This window comes from Desmodus rotundus, chromosome 2 (assembly GCF_022682495.2).
Source record: "Desmodus rotundus isolate HL8 chromosome 2, HLdesRot8A.1, whole genome shotgun sequence".
In the NCBI taxonomy this organism is placed as follows: Eukaryota; Metazoa; Chordata; class Mammalia; order Chiroptera; family Phyllostomidae; genus Desmodus; species Desmodus rotundus.
In genome coordinates, this window is record NC_071388.1 from 58,035,610 (window position 1) to 58,052,898 (window position 17,289).

Here is a 17,289-nt window from a genome sequence, read left to right on the forward strand (position 1 = left end):
AAGTTGATTGTGTAGTGATTTAATTATATGGGTGCTATTTGGCAGGAAGACTTGTACACTCGAAAAGAAAAAGAACCACCAGAATTCTTATGAAACAGTCAAAAGTATGGGAAATCAGCAGTAAAATAATTCTACCCTTCTTATTAGCATGTCAAAAGTGATATAAACCAAGTACATTCGCCTCTGTTTTATTTTTGAGTTGCCAAGTGTCAGCAGCCTCTGGAGTGTGCATCTGTGAGTAGGAGTAAGGGTGTGTGCTGGGAAGTGGGTGTGGTCTCATCAGGCCCTAACTCCACTCAGCTCCTCAGCCATTTGACATTCTCTATAAAGTTATTGCTCTCTCCCTTCTCTTCTTAGGGGTTTATATGAAGACCATTTTATAAGTACATGTCTAAAATGAAAGAAGGATGTGTAATCATTATCAATAATATTTTACAACTAAATCATAGCTCTAAGTTCAGTACTTATGTTTCTTTATGACAATGTTTCTAAAAACCATAGAAATAGCTAACAAGTTTTCCAGCAACTCCTCTTATTACACAGAGAAATTACACAAAAAGATTAAGTGAATGATTTGTTCAGAGAGATCGAGTAATACACTCTAGGCCACAGGTGGCAAGCACAAGGCCTGTGGGCCAAATCCGGCCCTCCAACTTGTTTTACCCTGCCCAGCACCTTGCGGCGGCGGCGCCGAGCTCTCATCGAACTGTTAAGGAGTGGTTACATTTATACAGTCCTAAAATTGCACTCGGCCCTTTGAAGGCAACCGCGAGGCTGATGTGGCCCCTGGTGAAAATGAGTTTGACACCCCTGCTCTAGGCTTTCACAAGGATGAGCTCAGGGATAGATGTGGTGGTGTGGTCACTTTGAGTGACAGTGGTTCAACTCAGCCATGTTTCACTGAGTGCCACAAAAGCCTCTGTGGTTACACTCAAGAGAGCTGCAAGATGCATTTGCTCTGTGAGGGAATGGCACTGGAACTTCTTTTATAGAGAAAATTTACCTTGGCTCCAGAGCATACACAATTTGACCACTGGTTCTGTCCCTTGCAGACCTTTACTCCCAACCTTCACCACCTGGACTTCCATCCAGATCACTCCACTGACCCTCCTTCTGCCTGGGCCACCGCAGGCCAACTCTGGTAGTCACTTCTGGTTTCCGTCTCACCTGTCCTCTCAGCAGTATCAATGGACCCAGTCTCTATTTCTTGAAACATTCTCTTCTCTTAGTCTCTTGGTTCTGCATTTTCCTGGTTTCCTACCTACCACTCATGCTGCTTCTTATGTTTGACAGCTTTTCTTCCATACACCTGACTGACCTCTTAAAGGTGGAGGGCCCCAGGGACCACAGGGATTCACCCAGTTCCTAGCCCAGAGCTCTTGAGGCCGTCTTGCTGTCTACACACCAGGGATGTTCTCACCTTGGGGCATTGGCACTGGCTCTGCCTGTAACGCTCTTCTCCCACGTAGCCACAGTGCTAACTTCTCACTTCTTTGAAATCTTAACGGTGACCTTATTTAAAGGCTCACAATACTAATCCTCCCTTCCCTTTTTTATAACACTTGTCACCTTCTAAGATATCATGTAAGTCACTACTCCGGTACCAGTATATAATACACCCACTAACACATAACAGACATTCAATATGTATTTTTGAACAAAGGATTTAATCTCCATGCCAACAACAGTCACATGATATCTCCAACTCTCTCTCCTGAGCCTCAGAACCATATATTTAAATGACTATTTGACATCCGCATGTGTTTGAAAGGTACCTCAAAATCAACATGGCCGAAGAGTGAACTCTTGGTGTATACCTTTACCCAAACTCAGGTTTTAACATCTCAGTGATGGCACTGCCATGCTCCAAGTTGCTCAGGCCAAAAGGTTGGGAGTCATGATTGATTTCTTCCTTTTCCTGATGCTCTGTATCTAATCCGTCAGCAAGTCACTTTAATTCTTCTTCTATAATATATTCCCAAAGTTCTACTTCTCAGCTTCTTAAGTGAGACCACCAAGTTCCAGCCACTATCATCTCCTGCTAGGAGTACTGACATGACCCCTTAACTGGTATTCCTGGGGTCACTTAATGAGTTACAGGGCTTGCTGAAGCCAGATGTTGCTTGTTTGAGAGAATTTAGGAAAATCTGAAGCATGGGCCAAGATAAGCCATTTGGATGGAAAACCCACTGGAAACAGCTTGGGTGGGCCCAAAATTTGGGTGGGGCAGGGCCTCAGGGAATCACCAGAGTGGGGCAAACAGTGTGAGCCAGGTTGTTGGAGTCTCAGATAGGGCGCCCGTCTGCTGGTTCTGTGGCTCTGTGGAGGGAGGACTCAGAAAATGAAAAATGGCCTCTGTCAGCACTTCTGTCTGGGAGAAAGCTGCCCCCCAGCTCTCTCCCTGATGCTGAACAATTCAGTTTCTCCTCATATGTTTCTGATGCCTTTCAATCTGCTGCCCCCATGCTGGAGCTCAGAGAAGTGAGTCTGAGTAAGTCTGTGGGTGGGCCCATTAAGAGGAACTGCCTGGGAATCCAGAAGTTTCCATTTTCCACAGCCTCTACCCACACTGATTTTTACAGCCAGAAGTTATGGAGACATCTTCCTGGCACTGGAACTCTGGGCTGGGGGGCCTTGTGTGGGGCTGGAACCCCTCACTCCTAAGATATCCCTCCCAATTTTTATCTGCCACGTGTGGGTGTGAGACAAACTTGTTCTTTGTCTCTGCCCCTCTACCAGTCTCGATATGTTTATTTTTTACTTCTGTAGTTTTAGGACTTCCATTCATCTCAATTTCTGATGGTTGTGTATGATGGTTATTCTATAGTTTAGTTGTAATTTTGATGTCCTTGTGCAAGGAGGTGAGCCATGTTTACCAATGCCACCATCTTGACCAGAAGTCTCAAGACTATGGCAGTTCAGCTCAGCATTGTATTCTTAGTGCTTAGCACAGTGTCTGACACACATCAGGTGCTCAGTTTATTTTTTTTTTACTGAATAAATGCTGAATGAAGCTGAAGTCATAGGAAGAAAGAAAAGGGAAAGGAAGGAAAAGGGAAGGGAAGGAGAAAAGAGAAGGGAAGGAAGGTAGAATTTTATTTTATAGTTTTAAACTTTGAATTATTAGAACTTTGATAGAAGGGGAGAGTGAAACACACAGAAAATTATTTCCCCAAATCAGAGTTTTTCTAACCATGACTGTCTTCATGTTCAGTCCTTGATTTGCCATTTAACCAATATTCTCTTTTTCCTGAACTCTTCTGAATTCACGTTTCCCGTGTTGTATTATGAGGTGAACCCACTTCTTGACCATCAGGTTGTTTTAGTTGTTGACAAGAGTTTATATCAAGAGGAATAGCTTCCTCACCAGGTAGCTCAGTTGATTAGAGCATTGTCCTAATACCCTAAAGATGTGGGTCCGATCCCTACTCAATCATAAGCAAGAATCAACCAAGGAATACATAACAGGTCGATGTTTCTCTCTCCTCGTTCTCCCTTTTCCACTCTCTTTAAAAATCAATAGATAAAAGGCTTTTTTTTTTTAAGAAGAAAGCAAGTGTGGCCAGCACAATTAAGATTGTATACCTACCTTTGTATTCTTGAACCTTATGAATAAAACTTTTTTAAGTCACCCTGGCTGGTGTACTCAGTGGATTGAGCGAGGGCCTGCAAACCAAAGGGTTGCTGGTTCAATTCCCAGTCAGGGAACATGTCTGGGTTGCAGGCCAGGTCCCCATTAGGGGGCACTCAAGAGGCAACCACACATTGATGTTTCTCTCCCTCTTTTTCTCTTTCCCTTCCCCTTGCTCTAAAAATAAATAAAATCTTAAAAAACAATTTTTTAAAGTAGATATTGGTTTGAGGCCCATCCCCAAAGCTAATTCCTATGGAATAGTAACAGCCCTAGCTTCCTGACTATACTCAAAACTCTAAACCCTAATGGAAATGGCAAAATAATTTACTAATAGATATTACCCAGGTTACTACTAAAAAGGATAGAAAGTATTTTGGAATCAACTACACTTCAGAATAATACAAAAGATATATCATTTAATCCTAAAAATAACTCAAAGAGATATATGTCATTATTGTTATTTGCTTATATGGAACCTGAGGCTCAATCAAGTTACATTTGATCAAGGTCACACCATACATAAATAGGGGAAACAGGTGTCCAATGCCCAAAGCTACATTTTTTTCTTCCACCCACACTGCCTCCCAAACAAACACCCACATTTGACACAGCCTATAAATGAGAGTGAGTCCCTGGTGAGCAGGGTATGGGGATGGAGAGGAAAGGTAATACTGAGAAATAAGAAAGGGTCTGAAACTTATGATTTGGGTTGTGTTGGAGTTGGGGCAATTGAAGTTCAGAAATAATTTCCCATGTACTCCATATTAGTTTTGAAATATATTTCAATTTCAAATATTTGACTTAAAACTTTTTACCCATAAAAATGAGAAATTCAGAACTGTCTGCCAATTCTAAAAAGTAAAACAAAAACCTAATTATCTCCTGTAATAATGTGTATCTTGAATTTTTAAATCTATCAACTTATTTAACTTCTCTGAAGCAGTTGTCCATACCATAAAATGGAGATAATAGCACCCACGAATGTGTCTCACATGGGAATCAGGAGACGGATAAATTCAACTTGGTGTGTGTGAATAAAATGTTCTACAAATATTACTTCCTCTTCCTATTACTTATAGAAATCACAACAAAGTTAAAAATAACCATAACAAAGTGGTGGGGACTCCAAAGGGGGCTACAATGTATTTCACTAGATAAAACGTTTTATTTTGTCTTGTTTGGGGTAGGTGAGCTGGGGAGTTTCGCCAATATTATAACATTGGTGAACGTTATAATATTATTATATTATAACATTGTCTTCCTAGCAATATTGGTCCCATGTTTGCTTACAAAGAAAACATTGACAAACTTTGAGCATAACATCTTTTATCTAGTGAGGGTTATTCAGAAACTGCTGTTCAGATGCTCTGAAGTCTCTGACCCCTCGAGCTAATCTAATCATAGTTGTCCAAGGAGCAAACAGACATTCTAGATTTCTTAATATCCACAATATTCTGTAAGTGAACAAATGGCCACTTGAGTGGTTCTGAACATGCAGTTTAGGATAAGTCCACAAGAATGAACAGGTTTAGAAAGTGAAAATTTTTCATAAAGGAAACACAGAATCATAAGAAAAAATAAAACCATAAACTACATGGACAAGGACAAAATAATTAATTTTACTCTTAAAAAAAAAATCTGTCCCTAGCAATCATTGTTGACCATTGATTGATTCCTTATTAGAGAAAAGGCCTTGTCTTGCTAACCTATCTCCTAGAGGTAACTCTACTATGTGATTATATGGTTCTTCTTTCCCCTTTGAAGGCAGTTTCACTTCTATTATCTCACTTTATAAGCTTTCAAGGCAAGAATAAGGAATAGAGTTTTAGATTGTCTTCAGCCTCAAAACAATTAAGAACAAAAAATATTCTGAACTAATTGTTTACAAAGACTTTACAAGGACAATTCTTTTGATTGTGCAGATTGATAAAGGGTGGCAGCCTCCTGAGTAATCATTACTTTCTGTCTCTGGTGGGTGTGGTGAGCCATCAGAAAAAACGTTAATTATCAGGAAAAACAAAGCTACATTGTTCCTTTAAGCTTCTTCAAGGTGCTGGAGCAAATCCAGAGAAAACTTTGATTGGGGGCAGGGATGAAGGACTGTGGGTGGAGTGGGGGGTGGATTTGTGTCCCAGATAGGGAAGCCTTAAGATGCTGCCCTCTGGTGCCCAAGAGGTGAAAGACAGGCTGGCAAATCGGATAACCAATTTTGTAAATTTGAAACATGTGGAAAGACTTTAGTTCCCTGATTAGATGTGGGGTGGGGTTAGTGAAGGAGAATATTCTCAGTTAGAGGTAAAGACATAAAAATTCATACATTTGGAAAATATCACTAAGTGGAGGTTTAGGAAAAGACTGTAGTGAGAGTCAGTATCTAGACTTTTATTTTTAATGGTAGCAGAATGGTTTATTAATCTGTGCCTTAGTTCAGTGCTGGGGCTTGACCATGGTGCCCTTGTTGTTCAAGGCCCGGACCTTCTGCCCGTTCTTTTTGAGCAATGACTCCAGGATATGACAGCTAAGGATGTTGTACACACGCTCATACTCTGCCATCTTCACATGGTCAACAGCCACCGCCAGACCCAGCACCTTCTTCCTCTGGAACTTGGTTATGGATTTCACTTCATCGACTTTGGCCACCGTGTTCCCACTGTGGGTCAGCAAGGAAGGGAATTTGCCAGCCTTATTCAGGCCTGATCAGAGACTCTGAAGCCAAAAAGGCATCATACTTCTTGGCCAGCTTCTTGACCAGTTTCTTTTTGTTGTTGAGTTTCTTCAGCATCTCAGGGTCCATGTGGGGGATAGACACGGCCTTGGCCTCATCACAGTGCTGCTGACCCCCCAGAACACAGACTGAGAACTTGGGGCAGGGAGTGGACTTAAGCCTGATAGCACCCGAGAAGCGTTTGTCCTTCAGAGGGTCACAGTTTTCAAGCTGATCTGCAGCTCCACTGTCCCCCAAAACTACCTGCACTTGTGCTGCTTCCCGTGCTGATGGACTTCCTCAATCGCCTGGTAGAGGGTGTCACGGGAGACTTTGCCGCTCATGATTCCTCGTGCTGCAAAAAATGGAAAAGAGAGTATTTAGACATTTCCTAAGCATTTATGTTACTCTCCAAGATTTTTATTTCACTGTTAATAAGACGAGTGACATTATTATCCTCATTTTGGAAAGAACAAGAAATGGTCTATCACCAAGGCTGTATTTACTGAAAAATAAGCGAACAACAGGTGGACTTATGCAAAATTCCATCCCTACCTAAAATGCTTATTCAGGAAAACTGGACCATGAACCCAAATATATCATAAAAGTGCTTACTTTTTTACCTTCACACATCTGTACTGATACTACGAAGTCCAGGCCCCAGGGATTTTTAAAAAATCTGTGACTATCAGAAAAGGACCTTCCATACTAACCTCACACTCTTTTCTTTCTTTCTTTTTCTTTCTTTCTTTCTCTTCTTCCTTCCTTCCTTCCTTCCTTCCTTCCTTCCTTCCTTCCTTCCTTCCTTCCTTCCTTCCTTCCTTTCTTTCTTCTTTCTTTTCTTTTCTTTCTTTCTTTCTTTCTTTCTTTCTTTCTTTCTTTCTTTCTTTCTTTCTTTCTTTCTTTCTCTTTCTTTCTCTCTCTCTCTCTCTCTCTCTCTCTCTCTCTCTCTCTCTCTCTCTCTCTCTTTCTCTCTCTCTTTCTCTCTTTCTCTCTTTCTCTCTTTCTTTCTTTCCCTAACTGTCACACCAAACTTGGAATTTAAGATCTCAGGGAAGTGGGATTTTTCTCTCAGGGAAGCAGATCAAAAAAAGGGAATTGAGGAAGAAAAGGAAAAAGATAGTGGGAAGTGGGAGCTCATTATCAACCTCTCACTCAGCCACAGGCCACTCACCTCTGCTCTCAGGATAAGCTCAATGGCTCCCAGGGCCTTCTTCTCAGGATTTTCTTGCTATCTTATCGAGGGCCCTTTATTTTTAAATATTCTCCATTTTTAAAATTCTGGGAAAATAAACATACATAACATTTGTATCTTACCCATCTGTAAGTGTACAGTGGTGCAAAGTACATTCACATTGTTGGGTACCGATCACCACCACCCATCTCCCAAACTCTTTTCCTGTTGCAAAACTGGAACTCTGTCCCCTCATACAATAGCTCCCTGTTCCTCCTGCTCCCTAGTCCCTGGCAACCACCGTTCCATTCTGTCTCTGTTGTTTCTCTATTCTCTATTTCATCTCTGCTCTAATCTTCATTATTTTCTTCCTTCTGCTAGATTTGGGTTTAGTTGGTTCTTTTTCTAGTTCCTTAACTTGTAAAGTTGTTGATTTGAGATATTTCTTGTTTTATAATGTAGGCATCTGTAACTACAAATTTTCCTTTACCACTACTTTCACGGTGCCTCGTAAGTTTTGGTATGTTGGTTTAGTTATCATTTATCTCTATTTTCCAGTTCTTGTGGATTTTTCCCCCTTAGATCCATTGATTGTTTAAGAGTGTGTTAGTTTACTCTAAAGTAAGCCCCCCTTTCTAGGCCTTACCTAGACCTTCTTGCCATGGTTCGCCTACACAGATACATAGAACTATAAGTATAATGAACCCTCAACCGATCTTGTCACAATATGCCCATCACTTAATTTCAATAACAGTCAACTCATTCAAAAGAATATATGTACACCTCTGTTCTTGGCAGCATTATTTTTAATAGCCAAGATTTGGAAACAGCCTAAGTGTGCATTAGTTGATGAGTGGATAAGATAGCTGTGGTACATTTACACAATGGAATATTACACAGCAGTAAAAAAGAAGGAACTCTTACCTTGTGTCACAGCATGAACGGACCTGGAGAACTAGTATGTTAAGTGAAATAAGCTAGTCAGTGAAAGACAAATACCACATGATCTCACTTATAAGTGGAATCTAGTGAACAAAATAAACTAACACGCAAAATAAAAAGAGAGGCATAGAAACATGGGAGAGACCAACTGCTGTACGAAGAGAGGGGGAAGGTGGGAACTATTTGAAAGAAGGTGAAGAAATTAGCCAAAGAACATATATGCATGACCCATGGTGTGGGGATTGCCTGAGGGAGTGGGTAGGGGCTGGGGAGGCAGAGCAGAGGGGGGAAATGGGGACAACTGTAATAGCATAAACAATAAAATACAGTTAATAAAACCAATCAACTCATGGGCATATGAGGGTTCATTAAACTATTCTATCTACTTTTGTATATGGTTGAAATTTCCTATAGTTAACAACAATAACTGCATCTCTGCAGAGGGTTTGGCCATGATGTTTCATCACTGGAAGATCCCTCTGTGTTTTCCAGAATAATGAAACTTGCAACCCTGCAGATGAAATCAGTCTCCAGCTCTTGCAAATAAGCTTCCTCCCTCGACAGATAATCCAGAGATTTGGAGGCCCATATTTTCTCAATGCTAACATTCTGGCTACTGAGTTCTTCCTCAAAAGCACTCTCTTCAAGGTAACGTCTCATAATCAGCCCCAGGAGGATGACCTCTGAGGCTCTTGCTCTCCATGTTTAGGAATGTGTGCTAGGTATATAGACAGAGGATTCAGGCACTGCATTTTTAAATGGTAAAAGGAACTCTACCTGTTTTATTTTATTCCTCTTTTTAAAATAATTTTACTGGTGCTATTTGAATGGAAAGAAGTCTGCCGAGGGTGGCTTGAAGAATGACTGGCCACCGGGGCAGGATAACATCTCTGATCTGAGTAAAGTTTATGGCAGAGGCCTTGTTCGAATGTGGTCCTCTGTTTTATAAACGCAGAAACTTAAACGTTAGCACACATAGACACAACAGGACTCTAAGGGCTGATGAATGCCAATAATTAACTTGCAATGAGAAACTTAATTACAAGCAGACCCCAAATCCATGTTTTCTGGTTAGCACATTTCTGTCTATGGGAAACTTTTTATGCAGAGCCAAATTATAATCAGATGGGTATTCGGTGAGAGCAAGCTCTAGAACAGTGAGTTTTCAACTAGGGAGAGTTAGCATCCCCTGAAGGATGGGGAAAGGGAGGAGGCTTCTTGGGGAACTTTTGTGTGTGATGTTTTTTTCTTTTTTAGCTTATGTCATTAGAAATGGCATGCCCGATGTTGTAATTCAATAATATATTTTGGGCGGGGGGTGGGATTTAAACCCTATTGCTTTTATAGTGACAATTATAAAAAGCAAAGTTCAATAGAATCTTCTTGGCTGGTGGCACTGTTTGGAGGGTAGAAATCCACAAATCAGACTCTCTGGAGGTTTTAGACTTTTTGTTTTTCTAAATGAGGCCAGAGGACAGTGTTCACCAAGCACCGAGCAAAGGCCATATGTGAGGCAACTTACACTTGCAGGATGCAAGTCAGATTTTCTGTTCTCAAGTTCTTTCTCACTAAACAATTTTGAGATAAGTATAATCATGTTAGTTTATGATTAGTCACTAACTGTGGGGATCGATGCAGAAATGTACTATGTGACTTATAAAATATTATACAGTTTATAGTATAATACGTAACATAATACTATAAAGTACTACTACAGTTTTGTACACAAATTCTGCAGTGAGGCCAAGCCACTATGTGGGAATAGCAGACATTTCACGGTCTTGGCATTGGTTTTTCTTCCTTCCTCCTTCCCAAACACCTTACGTTCCTTTGAGGATTGCTGCGGTTCCTGGGAAGATGACTTTACTCTTGTTCTAGCACATCCCAACCCTTTAAACCCAGTGACTGCCTTGTAACCTAAACTAGTCCAATCACAGTGAATCTGAAAACATTTTCTAATAATAACACTGGGACAAAGATGGGTTCACACTCCAGGTGACTTTAGCAGCCACCACCTTTGGCCAGGAGAAGGGCCTACATAAAGAGAAAGCCAACACCAAGACAGGTAAGAGAAGCAGAAAAATAAGTGGTGGTCACTGGGGTCATCAGTGGGCCACTGGGTCATTTTGCCTGAAATCAACACTCTCTCTGCACTTGACAGTTACTTGTACCAATGAATTCTTTTTACTATATCAGCCATTTTTAGTTGAAGTGGAAAGCACCGTGGGTGTCAGGGTACTGCTGAATCTGGATTGTTTGAATTTCTTGTTCTCTAACAGGTTCAGATATCACTCAGTGAAGCAAGTCGCAAAGGAAGAAACTCTAGTAATTGTCATGTTCGTAACTTTTGCTGTACAACAGAATCATGTGGAGGGCTTTTAAAAATCTAACGCCAATTAAATGAGACTCTATAAAGGTGGGACTCAGGAAACAGAATTTGTACCCTCCCCACTCCAAGTGACTCCAAAGGACACTCCAGGCTGAGAACTCCTGGTCTCAGTAAATATCTGGCTCTGTCTATTCAATGAAATCTGCAGACTCAATTAACTAAATATGTCTTCCCACTAAAGAAAAAAACCCACAAATGCTGACATGTAACTTGTGAAGTTTATAAACCATACTTGTGTGATAGAAAAGCAAGATTAATTTGGAGCCTTGTTTTACCTTTAAAATGTATGCAAATGTTGTATTCTAATCCATTTTATATTCCTTTCTCCTGTTCTCCCTTTCTCCTGTCCACACTTTTTTAAAAATTTATTTTTAGAAAGAGGGAGGGAGGGAGAAAGAGAGAGAGAGAAACATCAACGTGTAGTTGCCTCTTGTGCTCCCCCAACTGGGGACCTGGCCCGCAATCATGACTAGGAGGTGCCCTGATGGGGAATCAAACCAGAAACCTTTCAGTTAGCAGGTCAATGCTCAGTCCACAGAGCCACGCCACCCAGGGCTCCTGTCCACATTTAATAGTTTACCACGTGCCAGTCACAGTGAAAGACAGCAGGGATACAGAGGAAAACAAGAAAAACACATTTCCTACGATCCAGAAATAATAGGTAGTTATTAATTACAAAAATAAAAAATAAAAAAACCTGTAAAATCTATGATAAGCACTGCAAGCGGCATTGTGTAAACAGAACAGGGCTCCTGCCCTCCTGGAAGAAACATTGTTTAAGCTAAAACCAGAGGAATGCATACGAGTTACCTTGGTACATGTGGCTCAGGGGTGTCAAAATCACTTTCACCGGGGGCCACATCAGACTCACAGTTGCCTTCAAAGGGCCGAATGTAATTTTAGGCCTGTATAAATGTAACTACTCCTTCAGTTAAACGAGAGCTCAGCGCTGCCGCTGGGTAGAAACAAGGTGCCAGGTTAAACAAGGTGGAGGGCCGGATTCGGCCCGCGGGCCTTGTGTTTATACCTGTGGTGTAAGAGGATCCAGACGGTGGAAGGGAAGGAACTGAAAGAACTTAGCAGGAAGAAGAGGAGAATGCTAGAGAGATGAGGTTGGAAATAAAGACAAGGGACCAGATTTTATCCCCAAAGCAATGCAAGTCAACTGAAGGGTTTTAAGCAGTCGAAGTAGGTGATTTCTGTTTTTGAAAGGTAACTCTGGCTCCTGTGTAGGAAATGCATGGGGGAGGAGGGCAGGGAGCATAAGAGGGAGCCAGGGAGACCAGTTGACTGGAGGCAGATATGGTAGCCCAGGCAAGAGCGTGGAGGCCATAGGAATGGAGACATGTGGACCAATTTGAGTGACATTTAGGAAGGTAGAATTGACAGGACTTGATAATTCACCAGGGCTGTGGTGACTGAGTGGGGAAAGAGAAGCCAAGAGTGACACACACACATCTCTGCTTTGAGCAACTGTGTGGATGGCAATGTCATTTCTTTTTCTTTATTTTTTTTAAAGATTTTATTTATTTATTTTTAGAGAGAGGGGAAAGGAGGGAGAAACAAGGAAGAGAAACATCAGTGTGTGATTGCTTCTCGTCGACCCCCTACCTGGGACCTGGCCTGCAACCCAGGCATGTGCCCTAGACTGGGAATCGAACCAGTGACCCTTTGGTTCAAAGGCTGGTGCTCAATCCACTGAGCTACACCAGCTAGGGCGGCAATGTCATTTCTTAAATAAAAAACACTGGAAGAAAAGCAGCTTGGTAGAAGATGAGTTGAATTTTACTCACCTTGAGTTTGAAGTAACTTTTAGGCATCTAAGTGCAGACTGCTGATAGGTAGTTCCATGTGTCTCAAACTCAGAAGAGCAATACAGGCTAGAGATCTAGAGTTGACAGTCATCAGAAAATTAATAGTAATTAAAGCCAAGAGAATAATCAAATTACCTGGCATAAATCTGGAGAGAGAAATGGCTTAAGACGAAGTTCTGAGGAAAATCTACAACCAAGAGGGGAGTGGAGGACAGAGTCTTGCAGAGAAAAAGAGAACACATCGCCAGAGGTGTTGGAGGCAAAACAGTACAGTGTTTTACACACACATGCAAGGATAGGGAAGGGTGTGTTTTCTAGAAAGACATAGAGATCACTCTGACAAAAGAGGCTGAAACATCCAGTAAAACGAGGACTGAAAAATGTACATTGGATTTAGCAAAATGGAAGTTCCTAGAAATGTTACCAGGAGTGCCTTGGGAAGCAATGGTGAAGTTTTTCAAAAGTTGATGAAATGGAAAAGAGAGAGAGTGTGTGCTAACTGAAAAGGGATGTGGGTCAAGGGATATTAAGATAAGATAGACTGAAAAAAACCATTTTAATGGAAAGAAATCAAGAATATGGATAAATAAAAGATACAAAAGTTTCAGGACCCAGAGATGTGAGGAATGCCTCTTCTGGTAGATGAGAGAGAAAGAGGAGTACCAGCGCAGAGAACAGTCAGGATTTTAGGTTTGTTGACTAGAAGTGGAGAAAATTCCTATGTGGTCACTTCTATTTGTTCTGTGAAGGAGACAATCGTCAACAGAGAATGAGAGGGGGTGGCGGCTGAGTCAGAGGTCTAAGGGGAGTGGGGAAGATTTGAACTGTTAAAAATGGGAGACAACAGTCCTGGATGGTATGGCTCTGTCGGTCATCCTGTGCACTGAAAGGTTGCAGGTTCGATTTCTGGTAAAGGCACATACCTAGGCTGTGGGTTAGATCCCCAGCTGGGACGTGTGAGGGAGGCCACCCATCTGTTTCTCACATTGATGTTTCTCTCTCTCTCTCTCTCAAAGCAATGAAAAAATGTCCTCTGGTGAGGATTAAAGGAAAAAAAGAGGAAGATAACTGACTAGGGAAATGGGAGGCTAGCCTGTCAGTGTTAAAAGCTTAATTGAGATTGAAGATCATTAATGTATAAGTTTGATAGTCTGTGTGGTTCTGTATATTTTCTCCTGTAGGTCTCAGCAGCCCATGAACTAGCAAGAAAAAAGTTGGATATTTTAATTCATATATGGTGAACAAAATAGATACAATAGAAGATGAAATGAAAAGGATTTAGAATATTGGTAGTGATGGGTTGTGAATCCAAGATGGATAGGGAGGGAAATATGGATGGGCAAAGGCAGTCAAACAGAGAGAGAGTAGGCAATTGAGGGTCCACTTGAAGCTCAAGAACTAACTGTTGGAAGTAATTGACCAATAAGCTGGATCAGTTTCAGAGAATAGGATGTCTGAAATTGTGGTTTTAGAAGTAGAACAGTTCAGGTGGGGACAATGGTCAGGGAGTGTCAGCGGAAGCAAGTGGCTGAACGAAACTGGGAAGACCTTAGGAAATGAGATCCAGGAAACAAGAAGCCAAGGTGTTGGATGGATCACCCACATATCCAGTTTGATGGAAGAACTTGGGGGAGCAGAACAAATGGAAGCTAAAGACCCCTCATAATCTTGCCACTGCCCATTCATCTGATTATGTCTACCCTCACTTAACTCGTGCCACACCGACACCCTCACACTCCCTCAAACATATCAACGCCATCCTCACCTCAGGGCATTTGCATACACTTGTCCCTATGTCTTTCCTACTCTTCTTCCAAATATTCCACAGCTTGTTCCCTCTCTTCATTCACATTTCTGCTTCAACATCACCTCTTCAGAGTTTTCTCTGATCAGTCTACCTAGAATGGTAGCTCTTGACTCTAACCGTTCACTCTAACACCTACTCTGGTTTTATTTTTCTTTAGAGCATTTATGCAACCCAAAAGCATAGTAAACGTTTATTTTCTTTATTATCTATCACACCACTAGAATGTAAGCTCAGTGTAAGTAGTGATTTTTCTCTTGTTCCCACTGTATTCTCAGCACCTAAAGTAGACCGTGGAACCTAGTAGGTGCTCAATAAGTACTTGTTGGCTAAATGGACAGATGGAAAAGAGAAAGAATCCAGAAAGTACATGAAAGGCAGCTATTAATGATCAAGGGGGCGTAGCTGAATGGCATACATGCTAATGAGCCAGGGCTTTGAAACAAGAGTAAAAGTTTGAAAGGCAGAGTGGGTAAATGACGCTGACACCCCCTCTTCCACTCCTGGAACACCTACCTCCACTAAAAAAGGCCAAAGGGAAATGGGTCCTGAGGGGAGAGCCTGATCTAAGGTTGTAGTGACAGTGGGTCATCGTGCACAGGGGCCCACAAAAGGCAGCAGCCGCAATCCATACCACAGCGCAGGTGACAAGAGTGCAGCCTCTGCCACTTCTGTGCCTTTGCTCACGCTCATCTCCTGCTCAGAATACGCACCGTGCTCATCTATCTCCTCAAAGCCTGCTCTTCTCTCATCAACTGAGACACTTTCTTTCTGACCACCACAGGCTAAAGTGCTTTTTCCCTACTCTCAAGTTCCACAGAGCTTATTGTATGTACTACTCACTCACTCTTATTTACTCATGCATTTGTTCATTAATTGTTTTAACTATAATTTGCCAAGAACTATCCCAGGCAGTTTCATTTGATAATTACTATTTTATGTTTTTATCTTATTTCTACAAGCAAACTGTAATATACTAATTAAAAGGATTACAGTGAAACCACCAGATTATTATGTTTGAAGGTAATAGTTTATAGACACAATAGAGAAGATACAGGAAGCAAATAAAATAGCACAGCATTCAAAGGAAAATGCTAATTAAGGTTGTTTGTTTTGAATCTTCACCTCCCTGATCAACTGTGAGACCCTAATTATGAGTTTGTTGCACTCAACCTATAGCTTAAGATAATGCTTAACTTTCAGATGCCTGACAATTTGCAGAGCTATTTTACAAAAATCGCATTTTATGAAATAAAGTACGCAATTTTACAAAACTAATCTAATTGTATTGTTGCCCTCTGTAACATTTAGTGTCATTTAGCCCCAGTTTAAGCAGAGAAAGAATTGATTGAACGTATATTAGGTTCTCTACAGAATCAGAAGGCAGCTCTGAGGCCTGGTCCTGACAGGGCCAGCACAGGAGCACCTTCGTGAGACCATGTGACAGGTCTTCGAGCATCTTGCAAGGCCGCCACAACCATTCCCTCTGACTCCTCAGGTTTCAGGGTCCCAAGAGCAAGACTTAAGAGGCTCAGCATGATCTCTTGTCACGGAACTAGTGGCACCGAACTACATCCAATTGGGAAGAGATTATTCCCCACATTGTAAACTGGAGTGCAATTACCAAAACAGCAAAAACGATCAAGGTAAAAAGTGCCTTCCTGATGTCCTTCATGAGAACTACTCACTCCCTCTTATGTATGCAGAGCTTCTTATTTATTACATCCCTTCCTGTGCTTACTCACGCTTTGACTGAATCATGTTGCTTACCCTCCCATTTCCTCCACGGGCTTACCATTCCCAGAGCAGTGGCTGCAGCAGCGGCATCAGCTAGAGAATGATGTCCTAGAGACCCCTCAGTGCACTATTTCAAAACTAGTTCACAAATACTTCCAGGTGTGAACCTAAGCAAAAGTAAATGCCTTTTCTCTATTTCACCACAAACAATTTTTATGAATTGTTAATAGTTTTATCTAACATGAAAAATATACAAAATGAATATAGGAAGACATAAATCCTTAGTTGCTTTCTTATCTTCTCTAAATCTATAAAATGCCCACATAATTTTCCTCATTTCAGTAAGAAATCTTTTATATTAAAATGAAAAGAACACTAATATAATTTTCTTGGCAGCTGATTTCTGCTAAGAGTCTCAACAGTTTAGCTGACTGACTCTCTACCTGGTATAACTTTTTGAATAAGACTAAACATAAAGCACTCAGTTCACTGGACAATAACTCTAATACCTGGCTTAGGGAAAAAATTGCTCTCAGACTTTTCTAACTTGAATCTGGGAAAATAATTCCAGAAACTATCATTGTAGAAAATACATTACTAAATCTGTCAAAGGTTCTCTTATAAACACTATATAATAAAATATAACAGATTATTTCATTGCTAGAGCAGGAATAAGACTCAAATACTGTAAAAAGCAAGGGCATGGCCATACGACTGGAATATTATTCAGTCATAAAAAAGGTACAGCATACTGACACCTGCTACATGAGCTTTGAAAATAATATGCTACGCCAAAGATGCCAGACACAAAAAGCCATGTATATTATGTAATTCCACTTATATGAAATGTCCAGAAGAGACAAATCCACAGGGAGATTGGTGGTTGCCAGGGCTGGAGCGAGTGGGAAATGGAGAGTGACTGTTAGTAGAAGTGGGTTTCTTTCTGGAGTGATAAAAATGCCCTACCAGAGAGTGGCGATGGTTGGGCAACTTTGTGAACATACTAAAAACCACTGAATTGTATGTACACTTTGAAAAGGTGAATTTTATGTGAATTATTTCTCAAAATTTAAAAAAAAAGAGGGGAGGGA

At 41.1% G+C, this 17,289-nt stretch overlaps 1 long non-coding RNA gene and 1 pseudogene across 5 annotated transcripts in view; one reads left to right on the forward strand and one right to left on the reverse strand.

Annotated features, from left to right (window-relative positions):
- Positions 1-17,289, forward strand: part of LOC123479350 (uncharacterized) — a 64,424-nt gene that overhangs the window by 35,947 nt on the left and 11,188 nt on the right. For 3 of the 5 annotated variants that reach the window (XR_006654950.2, XR_006654948.2, XR_008426140.1), the window contains one exon: positions 15,960-16,107. The exons of the other annotated variants lie outside the window; for them this stretch is intronic. This is a non-coding gene — a long non-coding RNA (uncharacterized lncRNA). The remainder of the gene's footprint in view (positions 1-15,959; positions 16,108-17,289) is intronic. 5 annotated transcript variants of the gene reach the window in all.
- LOC112300925 (large ribosomal subunit protein uL1-like) lies at positions 6,013-7,599 on the reverse strand (annotated as a pseudogene).